At 39.2% G+C, this 12,554-nt stretch overlaps 1 protein-coding gene across 1 annotated transcript in view; it reads right to left on the bottom strand.

The window, feature by feature from the left end:
- The window catches only part of myg1 (myg1 exonuclease), a 76,328-nt gene that overhangs the window by 197 nt on the left and 63,577 nt on the right, over positions 1-12,554 (bottom strand). The gene's annotated exons all lie outside the window — the stretch shown is intronic.

Genomic DNA, 12,554 nt, shown 5'->3' with positions numbered 1-12,554 from the left:
CACATTATGTTACAAAACCTAAAGCATTCTAATCTCCTTAAAAAATAAAACAATATATAAACAACCAGAAATAAATAAAATAATAAATACAATAGAATAATATAAATACATATTATATAAGTCATAAATCAGACAAGCACCGAAATGCCAAATCAAACATTTTCACCCTAGCACAATTTTAGTTTTTTGGCCATTTTTCAGAGACTATGAATGAGAACAGTTGTTGATAAAACTTTTTTTTCCACTCATGGTTAGTGGTTGGGTGAAGCCATTTATTGTCAAACAACTACGTTTACTCTTTTTAAATCACAGTAACAACAGAAACTACCCAAAATGGCCCTGATCAAAAGTTCACATACCCCGGTTCTTAATACTGTGTGTTGCCCCCTTTAACATCAATGACAGCTTGGAGTCTTTTGTGGTAGTTGTGGACGAGGCTCTCTTGACGGTGATGAAGCTGCCACTGAATATGTCTTGTTCTTTTTTTTTTACATCAGTTATGAAGAAATACAACAGTATGGCACTCTATAGTAATCTGTATGGAGTAGACAGTTCTCAAAAACTGAGTGACTGTGGAAGAAGAAGAGTGAGGAAAGCCACCAAGACACTCGGACAACCCAGAAGAAGTTACAGGCTTCTGTGGCTGTGATTGGAGAAATTGTGCACACTGCAAAATTTGCATTTTGCATCACCACTCTGAGCTTTATAGTGGAGTAGAGCGGTGAAGGATTTTCTTTCACCAAAACAGATCCAATCCAGGCTTACATCTGATATACCTTCTTGCAATTTGTAGCTAACCTTTCAGGTCTTTTTTTTTTTCTTAAGAAAATCCTCCTCTATTCCATTTCATTGTGATGCTGTGATACAAAATGATACAAAATGCAAAGTAATATGAGCAAAGAGCCAAGCGTGAAGCTTGCTCATGGTACAGGGAGTCCCAAATTTTGAGTCCACAGTGAAACAAGAAATGTCAAATGTCAAACACTTTTGACTTGATTGTTTGATTTGTTGTGACAGATTTGATGTTTTCTTTCACCAAAACCTCAAATCTAAGCTTGCAATCTCAGATGTACCTTCTGGCAAATTGTAGTTGAACTTTCAGGTTTTCTTTTTAAGAAAATCCTCCTCTGTATCACTTCATTGTGAAGCTCTATAACTGGGGACACAAAATGCAAAACTTGCACTGTGCACAATTTCTCCAATCACGGCCATATAAGCCTATAACGTCTTCTGGGTTGTCTGGGTGTCTTGGTGGCTTTCCTCACTCTTCTGCTTCTTGCACAGTCACTCAGTTTTTGAGAACTGCCTACTCCACACAGATTTACCACAGAGTGCCATACTGTTTGCATTTCTTCATAATCGATGTAAATAAAGTCCAAGACATATTCAGTGACTTGGAAATGTTCATGTATCCATCCCTGACTTGTCTGAAGAAAATTGCTAATACAATGGATTATTTACAGGTTTATACCAAAGTGGCCCACTACTTATGCACCCCATCATTTTGGCTTGTATATTTTAATTAATTTATAGAGTTGTACAGATTTGCTTTGAGGTTGAGTTTAAGGACGATAATTTTCGAAATGTTTATTTATTTGTAGTTTTTGTATTTGAAATGGCATAAAGAAATTAAAATGCGTGAAATACCAAGTAGCCAATACTTTTTGACTGAACTGTATGTATATACAGTGGCTTGCAAAAGTATTCAGCCCCTTGGTATTTCACACATTTTGTTTATTGCATTTCAAATACAAAAAGTAAATCAGCCTTCTCACTATAAAAATTAATAAAATTATCTTCCTTAGACTCAAACTGAAAGTAAATCTCTACAACCTGATATAAATTAATTAAAAATATAAAAGATGATGGGTTGCATAAGTAATCAGCCCCTTTGGTATAATACCTGTAAATAATCAGTTTTATTGCCACTTTTCTTCAGACAAGTCAGGGGATGGATACATGATCATTTCCAAGTCACTGAATATGTCTTGAACTTTATTTACATCAGTTATGAAGAAATACAAACAGTATGGCACTCTGTGGTAAATTTGTGTGGAGTAACAGTTCTCAAAACTGAGTGACCCTGCAAGAAGGAGAAGAGTGAGGAAAGCCATCAAGACACCCAGACAACCCAGAAGAAGTTACAGACTTCTGTGGCTGTGACTTGAGATATTGTGCACAGTGCAAGTTTTGCATTTTGTATCACCAGTTATACAGCCTCATGATGAAGTGGAGCAGAGGAGGGTTTTCTTTCACCAAAACATTAAATCTAGGCTTGCATCTCAGATGTGCCTTCTGGCAAATTGTTGCTGAACTTTCAGGTCTTCTTTTAATAAACTGATTATTTACAGGTATTACTATACCAAAGGGGCTGATTACTTATGCAACCCATCATCTTGGATTTTATATTTTTAATTCATTTATATCCAGTTGTAGAGATTTACTTTCAGCTTGAGTCTAAGGAAGATAATTTTCGAAATTTTAATATTGAAAAGCCTGATTTACTTTTTGTATGTGAAATGCAATAAACAAATTAAAATGCATGAAATACCAAGGGGCTGAATACTTTTGCAAGCCACTGTAAATTGGGTTTTTACTGGCAGTCTGAACAAGGCCTAAGTTTTTAAAAGAAGAGGGCTATTAGCTAACAAACCAAGCAACCTACAAACTGTTTCCACAGTGCAGGAAACAAGGAATAAATTAGGTACTGACAATAAAAAAATTACAAAAAAAATAAAGCCTATCGGGTGAGATTTTTTCAAGGACAACAAAATAAAGATTATTATTAATCATACTAAACAATATGTGATTATCTTCTGTTCTTTTTTTAGAAACATCAGTAACCTGAGGTTAGATGTGGTTGCAGTTCTCACAAACATTGTACCATGAACAGCCACAGAAAATAACAAGTACATCAGCTTTATTGTTGTCCAGAAATGGGACAGGACATCACAGTGGCCTCTCCGTCAAAAGGCACTCTAACAAAGTGGGGGGAGATTGGCTCTGTGGGGCCACCCTCACAAAACTGGATCCAAATGTAGTGCAGAGGCTGAAAGTTCATACAAATGTCAAGCAGCTCATAAAGCACCTGCTGTATGCTGTGTCTTTGATTTTAACATAAAAAAATGACCTGCTAAATTGTGTGCCTCTGTGTGTATTTCTTCAAGGGCTTATTATTATTAACTTCTCTAAGTATTGTTACATTCAGGTACAAAAAAGTATTTCCAGAGTCAGACCTTTTTCATTTTGCATCTAAACACCACAGCAATGAAACAATGACACAATCAAGACACAATATGTACTTTCAGGTTAAATTTAATGTTAAAGTCAAGTTACGTTAAAACTTGGGAGCACGTGCAGGTAGCTTGTGTCACATCATGCCTTGGCTCCTGGAAAGCAACCATCCAGGCAGACAACTGGTCCATCCCCACCTCTCAAAACGAGCTATATATTTACGGCAGCCACTTGGAACGTGGGTGTGTCACTGGCCCTTTCCCACCCACTATGGTCCTCAACAGTGAGGCACCTGCCTGCTGGTTCATGCAGAAAAACACACCAAAATGTCATAGTTGATGCTCCCTCACAGTACGAGTGATACTCCTCACCCGTGTCTCCCTAACTAACCACCCATTTGAACACATTCTTTCCAGCTGTACCCAACGATTTTTCAGAGACACATCAAACCACATTCAGTCATTGCCATAGTCAAAGCCTCACAACCATACAGTAACAAAGTTCGACAGAAGAACACACAAAGGGTCCTACCTTCTACCGGACATTTAACACTCAGATATGCCTTACATTCATGGAGTCATGTCACATGTATCCTCTGCTTGTACATAAAACAAAACTGAATGGAAAACAAGCATTAAATGAAGTAAAAGTAACACTAATGGAACAAGGGCGATACTGATCCGAACCGTCACTGCTGAGCCCAACCTTCAACTTGTGCAAAGTCTTTGCACTCCAGAAGCAAGTTCCATCACAGTCCATGAAGTGCCTGTGGTGTTACGCCATACACTCAGTTTCAGACTTGTCCCCTGGTGACCCCAATTAAAACTAAATCATGACCAATGTCAAGCTTGTCCATTATCTTTGTGAGGTGACCTTTTATACTAAGTATCCAACACGATGACTATATCAAGACTCTGACTAGAGTCTGCTTTCTTGTTCCTGGTTTTATCTAACTCCAACAGTGTATGACAGCTGACCCTCTGCTTTGTTTTTTCATGTTATACCCAAAACTCCCATGACTAAGTGAGAGAATATATACAACTCCATTGTGCCCTGTGCCCTATTTTACCTTCACATTACATACTATGTAAGCAGGGGTGGTGGCTAAGTGGTTAGTGCACTTAGTTTCAGTGCAGAAGGTTCCTGGTTCAAACGCCACCCCTGCCACATTTCTCCATGTAATGTGGAGTTGTGTCAGGAATGCATTCGGCGTAAAACCTGTGCCAATTCAACATGCAGATCCACTTCAGATTTGTTGTGATAATCTCAAGTGTAAAAAAGGGAGCAGCCGAAGGGACTTACTTATTACATGCTATGTAAACAAGAGAAAGGAGGAGGAAACGCCCCAAAGGTTCTTGCACTGTATGTCTTAGACCATCCACCATTGACTGTCAAGACTGAACTCCTGAATCAATTGCGGCCATCAATTCATTCAGGAGTTCAGAAATCAATTGCGGCCATCAATTCATTCAGGAGTTCAGAATCTTTGTGGAAGCTTTTTGCATGTTCAACTGTTCTTTTCAATGAAGGAAAGAAAGTTATTTAGGTTGCTGTTCAAATTAGGTCAAAAATAGCTTAATGTTAACAGGGAGATCCAGGAGAGGTCTATTTAAGTGAGGTGTGCTCATAGATACATTACATCAAGCATGGCCACATTTCACAGTGTTTCAAAGCACCCACTGATGACTGCCTGTAGAACGGAAAAATTGACACAAGGGAGTGCAAACACTGTTCCACAGCAATCACACTGACAAGACTGCCTGAAATGTTTGTCGTCAGCCTTGTGAGAGCAGACAGTTCATTGAGCAGGTAGCTCAGTGGGATTGGAGTTGGACTAACACAACAATAACAATAAGTAGACCTGGGTTAAAACTCTGTTAGCCTTGTCAAGACACTTGAAGACTAAACTGTTTCAGGCCTACATTATGTCAATAAGCAGGAGAATTTCTGTGAGCAAAGTTCTAGAATATTAACGATGTTTAAAAAAAATGTCGAATGCATGAAAATGTAAATGTACTGTATTTTCTGCAGTATAAGTTGCATTTTATTGATTTATGAATATACTGAATTACAAATTTCTTTACACTGGAAATGAAAACACATCATTAACCTGCCGTTTTTTGTTTTAAAGAAGAATAGAGGTGGAAACTTCCTAACAGGGCTCAAATACTTTCAGCATGCCGTTTAAAACCAAGCAGGGACACATTTAAAGCGTTCCTTATGCGAGTGATTGTGATGGTGTTACTACTTTGAGCTTTCCTCATGTCGGGCTCCAGATAAAACACAATTAGCAGTCATGCTCACTTCAAGAAAATAAATATGAATAAATGTCTTTATCAAACAGCAAGGAATGCTGTGGAATGACTCAAAGAACCATGTCGTAACAACACAGAGGCACAGATGCTCATGCCTGTTCCGCTGCGTTGTTACAGCACAAATGAACGTTCATTTCCACAGCAGAACAATATAAAGAGAAAACTGTCGTTGTGAGCTGATTTAAAACCGAACTTACCGTTATGGGTGTTGGACCACTCTGTCACTATGGAAAATCTTCCACATAGAAAAGTAATCCATAAGAGGTCAATGCTGGGCTCAAAAGCCGTGGCTACGGGTACGGACCCGTATCTACAGAGACCGTTCTAAGGATACGGAGGGTGTCTTACCGACCAATCAGAATGCGCAAATATGTCCGTACCGCCTCACTTAGAAAACAACGCGGACGTATTAGTGGACGTAAAATATTCTGTGTCTGTTAAGAGCTTCACCTCAAGTTCCATGTGTGTATTTCCCACCGGTGTCACGTACGTCCACTCAGCGAACCTTGGTCCTTACCTTTAGCAGTCCTGCAGAAGATACGGATGTACGTACCCATAGCCACTTCGGGCTCAAAAAGTCCATGTGATAATTCAACATTAATTAGCTTGTTAGCTGTACTCCTTAATACCATGTGTTCTTTATAAATGACTATTACGGTGATTAAATCCATTTTGCTACTTCTTGCATGATGTGATAAATGCAACTTACACTCCGATGTGACTTATGTATGTTTTTTGGGTTTTGTTTTTTTTTTGTTTTTTTTGGACCAATGCGACTTATACTCCAGAAAATACGGTAGACTGGCCACATATGAATGCCATCACATCCATATATTGTCTGACTCTGGTCCTTGTGCATTTTATTTCATGCATGCATCTACAGCCCCACAACACAATTTGTGGGGCAACTGCGTATTCAGCGTATCAGGCAGGCCAAAGGGGGTGTTAGTATTCCTCAAAAATAACTAACTCCACTGAAAATGTTGGGTCTGACCTGGAAAAGACATCATTTAAAGTTTGGGTAGGTTTGGCTGCACACAAATCAATTTGCAAATAGCTTATTTTAACTTTATAAAGGGGTGACGGAGGCTAGGTGGAAGTATACAACCAAATGAGAAATATATGATTAGTCAAGAAATAAATATATACTGTTTTACTGTGATTTTCCAGGCATATATATACACTCAACAAAAATATAAATGCAACACTTTTGGTTTTGCTCCCATTTTTGTATGAGATGAACTCAAAGATCTAAAACTTTGCCACAGATGCCACAGATGTCGCAAGATTGAGGGAGCGTGCAATTGGCATGCTGACAGCAGGAATGTCAACCAGAGCTGTTGCTCATGTATTGAATGTTCATTTCTCTACCATAAGCCATCTCCAAAGGCGTTTCAGAGAATTTGGCAGTACATCCACCAGCCTCACAACCGCAGACCACGTGTAACCACACCAGCCCAGGACCTCCACATCCAGCATGTTCACCTCCAAGATCGTCTGAGACTAGCCACTCGGACCGCTGCTGAAACAATCGGTTTGCATAACCAAGAATTTCTGCACAAACTGTCAGAAACCGTCTCAGGGAAGCTCATCTGCATGCTTGTTGTCCTTATCGGGGTCTCGACCTGACTCCAGTTCGTCGTCGTAACTGACTTGAGTGGGCAAATGCTCACATTCGCTGGCGTTTGGCATGTTGGAGAGGTGTTCTCTTCACAGATGAATCCTGGTTCACACTGTCCAGGGCAGATGGCAGACAGCGTGTGTGGTGTCGTGTGGGGTGAGCGGTTTTCTGATGTCAATGTTGTGGATCGAGTGGCCCATGGTGGCGGTGGGGTTATGGTATGGGCAGGCGTCTGTTATGGATGAAGAACACAGGTGCATTTTATTGATGGCATTTTGAATGCACAGAGATACCGTGACGAGATCCTGAGGCCCATTGTTGTGCTAACATCCAAGAACATCACCTCATGTTGCAGCAGGATAATGCACGGCCCCATGTTGCAAGGATCTGTACACAATTCTTGAAAGCTGAAAATGTCCCAGTTCTTGCATGGCCGGCATACTCACCGGACATGTCACCCATTGAGCATGTTTGGGATGCTCTGGACCAGCGTATATGACAGCGTGTACCAGTTCCTGCCAATATCCAGCAACTTCGCACAGCCATTGAAGAGGAGTGGACCAACATTCCACAGGCCACAATTGACAACCTGATCAGCTCTATGTGAAGGAGATGTGTTGCACTGCATGAGGCAAATGGTGGTCACACCAGATAGTGACTAGTATCCCCCCCAATAAAACAAAACTGCACCTTTCAGAGTGGCCTTTTATTGTGGGCAGTCTAAGGCACACCTGTGCACTAATCATGGTGTCTAATCAGCATCTTGATATGGCACACCTGTGAGGTGGGATGGATTATCTCAGCAAAGGAGAAGTGCTCACTATCACAGATTTAGACTGGTTTGTGAACAATATTTGAGGGAAATGGTGATATTGTGTATGTGGGAAAAGTTTTAGATCTTTGAGCTCATCTCATACAAAATGGGAGCAAAACCAAAAGTGTTGCATTTATATTTTTGTTGAGTGTATATATATATATATATATATGTATGTGGCTCAGTTCATATTCATGTGAAGTAGTATTTTTTTAGTGCATTTCTAAGAAAGAACTGCCTCCTCTGCCTCTTTCTTCTCCCTGCACACATTTCCTTGACAATGTGACACTGATAAAAATAGACTTTTCTTCCCCCCAGGTGCAGCAACAGGGACACAGGTGATAACAACACCCCTTTCGCAGAGTCGACACATGCCTACTGGGAGGAAGCAGGCCACCTAGAGAAAGAGCCATCTGCAGCCATGTTTTTCTGCACTGCATGTGTACAGCACCACACTAACATCTACATTTACATTAAATTAAATCTTTGAGGTGGTTCACAGTTATAAACAGGTGATCACTGTCTTAGCTGAAAATGCTGCTACTTGACGGGATTCTACAGCACAGAGGGTAAAATACAGAGGCTGGGAGGAGATGGGTAGAGAAGATGTGAAAGGTGAGGCAGACAAATAGGCAGGAGGGAATATGATGGAGTAGCAAGAAATCAGTTTAATGGGAGTGAAAAGAGGAAAAAAGATATGAAATGGAAAGGAGTGATTGCAGTGGAGACCATCAGAAATACTGTGGAAAAGACACATGAGCAAGAGGAGCAGTGATGAAAGTGGGCCATGGAAAAAAAAAACCTGAAAGTTTTTGGCAAGAGCCGAAGGCCCGAAGCCCCTGGCGGAGGGTCTGAGGGCTCTTCTTCCCAAAAATCTGAAATCTCAGATGGATTCTGGTACATTTCCAGGTGTATTTACCCACCAAAACAATATAAAAAAATTAAATTTTTTGTTGAGTCAGGTCAATTTTTCCACCCCAGAAAAGAGTCTTTTCACACAACGTATATCGTGACAATATAAGTTCTATTTTCCCATATTGGCACATTTCCAGGTGTATTTACCCACCAAACAATATAAAAAAAATTAATTTTTTTGTTGAGTCAGGTCAATTTTTCCACCCCAGAAAAGAGCCTTTTCACACAACATATATCGTGACAATATAAGTTCTATTTTCCCATATTGGCAAGATCACAAAACTATAATCCACAGTCTGTCACATGGATTAGAATACAGTGTTATTACTATTTCATAAAACCACATAGTCACATTGGAATGTTACTGTTCTCTCTCTACATATACCTAAACATTTGACTTCAGCAATTTGTGCTTATATCACAACTGATAGTGTCTTAAAATAAACTAAAATAAAATTTGATACAAGTAAGGTGCATCTACTGTTCAAGTCACCAATATAACTTATAGTTCTCAGAAACACTGATTTCTGTTTAAATTTAATATTTATGTTTGTGTATATATATGTGTATATATATGTATATGTGTATATATGTGTATGTATGTTGATGTGTGTATGTATATATATATGTGTATATATATATATATATATATATATATATATATACTCAACAAAAATATAAACGCAACACTTTTGGTTTTGCTCCCATTTTGTATGAGATGAACTCAAAGATCTAAAACTTTTTCCACATACACAATATCACCATTTCCCTCAAATATTGTTCACAAACCAGTCTAAATCTGTGATAGTGAGCACTTCTCCTTTGCTGAGATAATCCATCCCACCTCACAGGTGTGCCATACCAAGATGCTGATTAGACACCATGATTAGTGCACAGGTGTGCCTTAGACTGCCCACAATAAAAGGCCACTCTGAAAGGTGCAGTTTTATCACACAGCACAATGCCACAGATGTCACAAGATTTGAGGGAGCGTGCAGTTGGCATGCTGACAGCAGGAATGTCAACCAGAGCTGTTGCTCGTGTATTGAATGTTCATGTCTCTACCATAAGCCGTCTCCAAAGGCGTTTCAGAGAATTTGGCAGTACATCCAACCAGCCTCACAACCGCAGACCACGTGTAACCACACCAGCCCAGGACCTCCACATCCAGCATGTTCACCTCCAAGATCGTCTGAGACCAGCCACTCGGACAGCTGCTGGAACAATCGGTTTGCATAACCAAAGAATTTCTGCACAAACTGTCAGAAACCGTCTCAGGGAAGCTCATCTGCATGCTCGTCGTCCTCATCGGGGTCTCGACCTGACTCCAGTTCATCGTCGTGACCGACTTGAGTGGGCAAATGCTCACATTTGCTGGTGTTTGGCACGTTGGAGAGGTGTTCTCTTCACGGATGATGCGAAGGAGATGTGTTGCACTGCATGAGGCAAATGGTGGTCCCACCAGATACTGACTGGTATCCCCCCCAGTAAAACAAAACTGCACCTTTCAGAGTGGCCTTTTATTGTGGACAGTCTAAGGCACACCTGTGCACTAATCATGGTGTCTAATCAGCATCTTGGTATGGCACACCTGTGAGGTGGGATGGATTATCTCAGCAAAGGAGAAGTGCTCACTATCACAGATTTAGACTGGTTTGTGAACAATATTTGAGGGAAATGGTGATATTGTGTATGTGGAAAAAGTTTTAGATCTTTGAGTTCATCTCATACAAAATGGGAGCAAAACCAGAAGTGTTGCGTTTATATTTTTGTTGAGTATCGGTTTAGGTGTGTAGGAATCTATGTGTATATGTGGCAAAGGGTATTACTGGTTGTGGGGAAGAAGGGGTAGGGATAAATAAGCTGATGCTTCACCCTACCCCTTTTCGGACATGTTCGGTACACAGTAGGAACTTTTTTGTTGTTGTCTTTACTGATCTATCTTGTAATTGTTGTTGTATCAAATGTTCGAAATAAACAGTTTTCATTCATTCATTCATTCATTCAATTTGATTCTTATTCACTTCTATAAATGGGAAACGCAATAATACAGATTTTTCAATCCAGTACTGATGCCAGCATTTCTAGGATACTCACAACTTAAGTGTTGTGCAAAACAACGCACAAATGTTTTTTTTCACATCAATACCTGACTTCTACAAGCATGTTCAATATTTATCAGATTTTAATTCACATGAATGTTTCATGCCCATGAACTGAAGAAACCATAAACTGTAGATTTAGTAGGCTAACATATTTCATTTGCATGGAGACAGCTTGAATTAAATTAATCCCAAAGACAGAGTTTGATTTGTGTGAAATAACGAATAATGTCAACTGACAATGAATTCCATCAAAAACATGATATAATAAAATCAAAGACTTACCGGTAGTGTTAGCTAGTTTTTCTGTATAAACGAAGATAAAAAAAAAAAAAGTTGGGTCAGCGTTTTGGTCCTTTTGGTCAAACCAGCCCCATTTGAATTTATTCCTGATGAACCTTAAATCGTCTCCCTGCAGCAGAACAATGTTGCATCCACTTGGTTTGTAGTTTCAACACAACGCAGTGTTCAAAGTAAAATCTATAACAGCATCTTTCATTTGCTGCTGTGTGGACGAGCGGCACCACTTAACATTACCTTTCAGTCTCGGAGCAGGACGTGAAATTGTGAGACTTAATATCCACTGTGTCTTATCACAGACGTTTCCAAACTATTTTACAAATACAAACATAGTGAAAGACAGACCACAGGTCTTGCGAAGTACTGTTAAGGTAGTAAAAAAGTGCAGAAGAAAAGATATGTGCCAAATTAAAGTTCATTGTCTGAGGATCAAAAAAATGTAAAACAAATTTTTTTGATGAGGGATTCTCAAGAAATTGCATTTTGAAAATTATGCTTATTTTCACCTAAATAACGTGATTTTGAGGTCTTTGCAGAAGCGCAGTATTGCAAATTTTGGAATCAAAGAGCATTTAAAGCATGAAAATTATGATTTTAGGGCTGTCTTTGTCTCATATGATATATTTTATATGGTTTTACCTAGAACATCTCTCCTGAAAGCAAATTTTACATGCTTCTCAAAATAATGTTACATTGAGTTTGACCTCCTTGGGTCATCCAAAGCTAGATTTTATTCCATATAATGAAAGCACATGTATCATTTCCTAGCTCCTATCTCTTACCTTGTGCAAGATATTCAAAACTTAAGCATCTATGACCATGCACAAACTAAGCATCCTAAGACATGCTGATGTCAAAGGTCATATCACAAAATAAAAGATGTTTTAACCTCCATGTTAATATTTCATGTCAATCAGCAAACTGCACTGCATTTTGAAGCTACATACGTCTGAAACTATGAGGTCACTATTGTGACTTTTGTAGCTAGGTCACAAAGGCCATGGCATAAAATAAGTTTATCAACTTCATAAGAAGTCAGGTATATTGTATGCATACACAGATGTTGATTAGTTAGATGTTGGTTTTACATACCATATCCACATCCCTTACTGTTTTGGAGAAATAGGCTCCTGAAATATGTGTACAAGCTAGTTTGACCTTTAAGGGTCATCTAAGGTAAAACTTTTATTGCATATTAAGAAAGCTCACATATGATTTCTGATAAGTCTCCATTACAAACTGAGTCCGTATGT

Source organism: Thalassophryne amazonica, chromosome 3, assembly GCF_902500255.1.
Source record: "Thalassophryne amazonica chromosome 3, fThaAma1.1, whole genome shotgun sequence".
In the NCBI taxonomy this organism is placed as follows: domain Eukaryota; kingdom Metazoa; phylum Chordata; class Actinopteri; order Batrachoidiformes; family Batrachoididae; genus Thalassophryne; species Thalassophryne amazonica.
The sequence above is the reverse complement of the archived record's forward strand: the minus strand, read 5'-3'. Positions and strand labels throughout refer to the sequence as shown.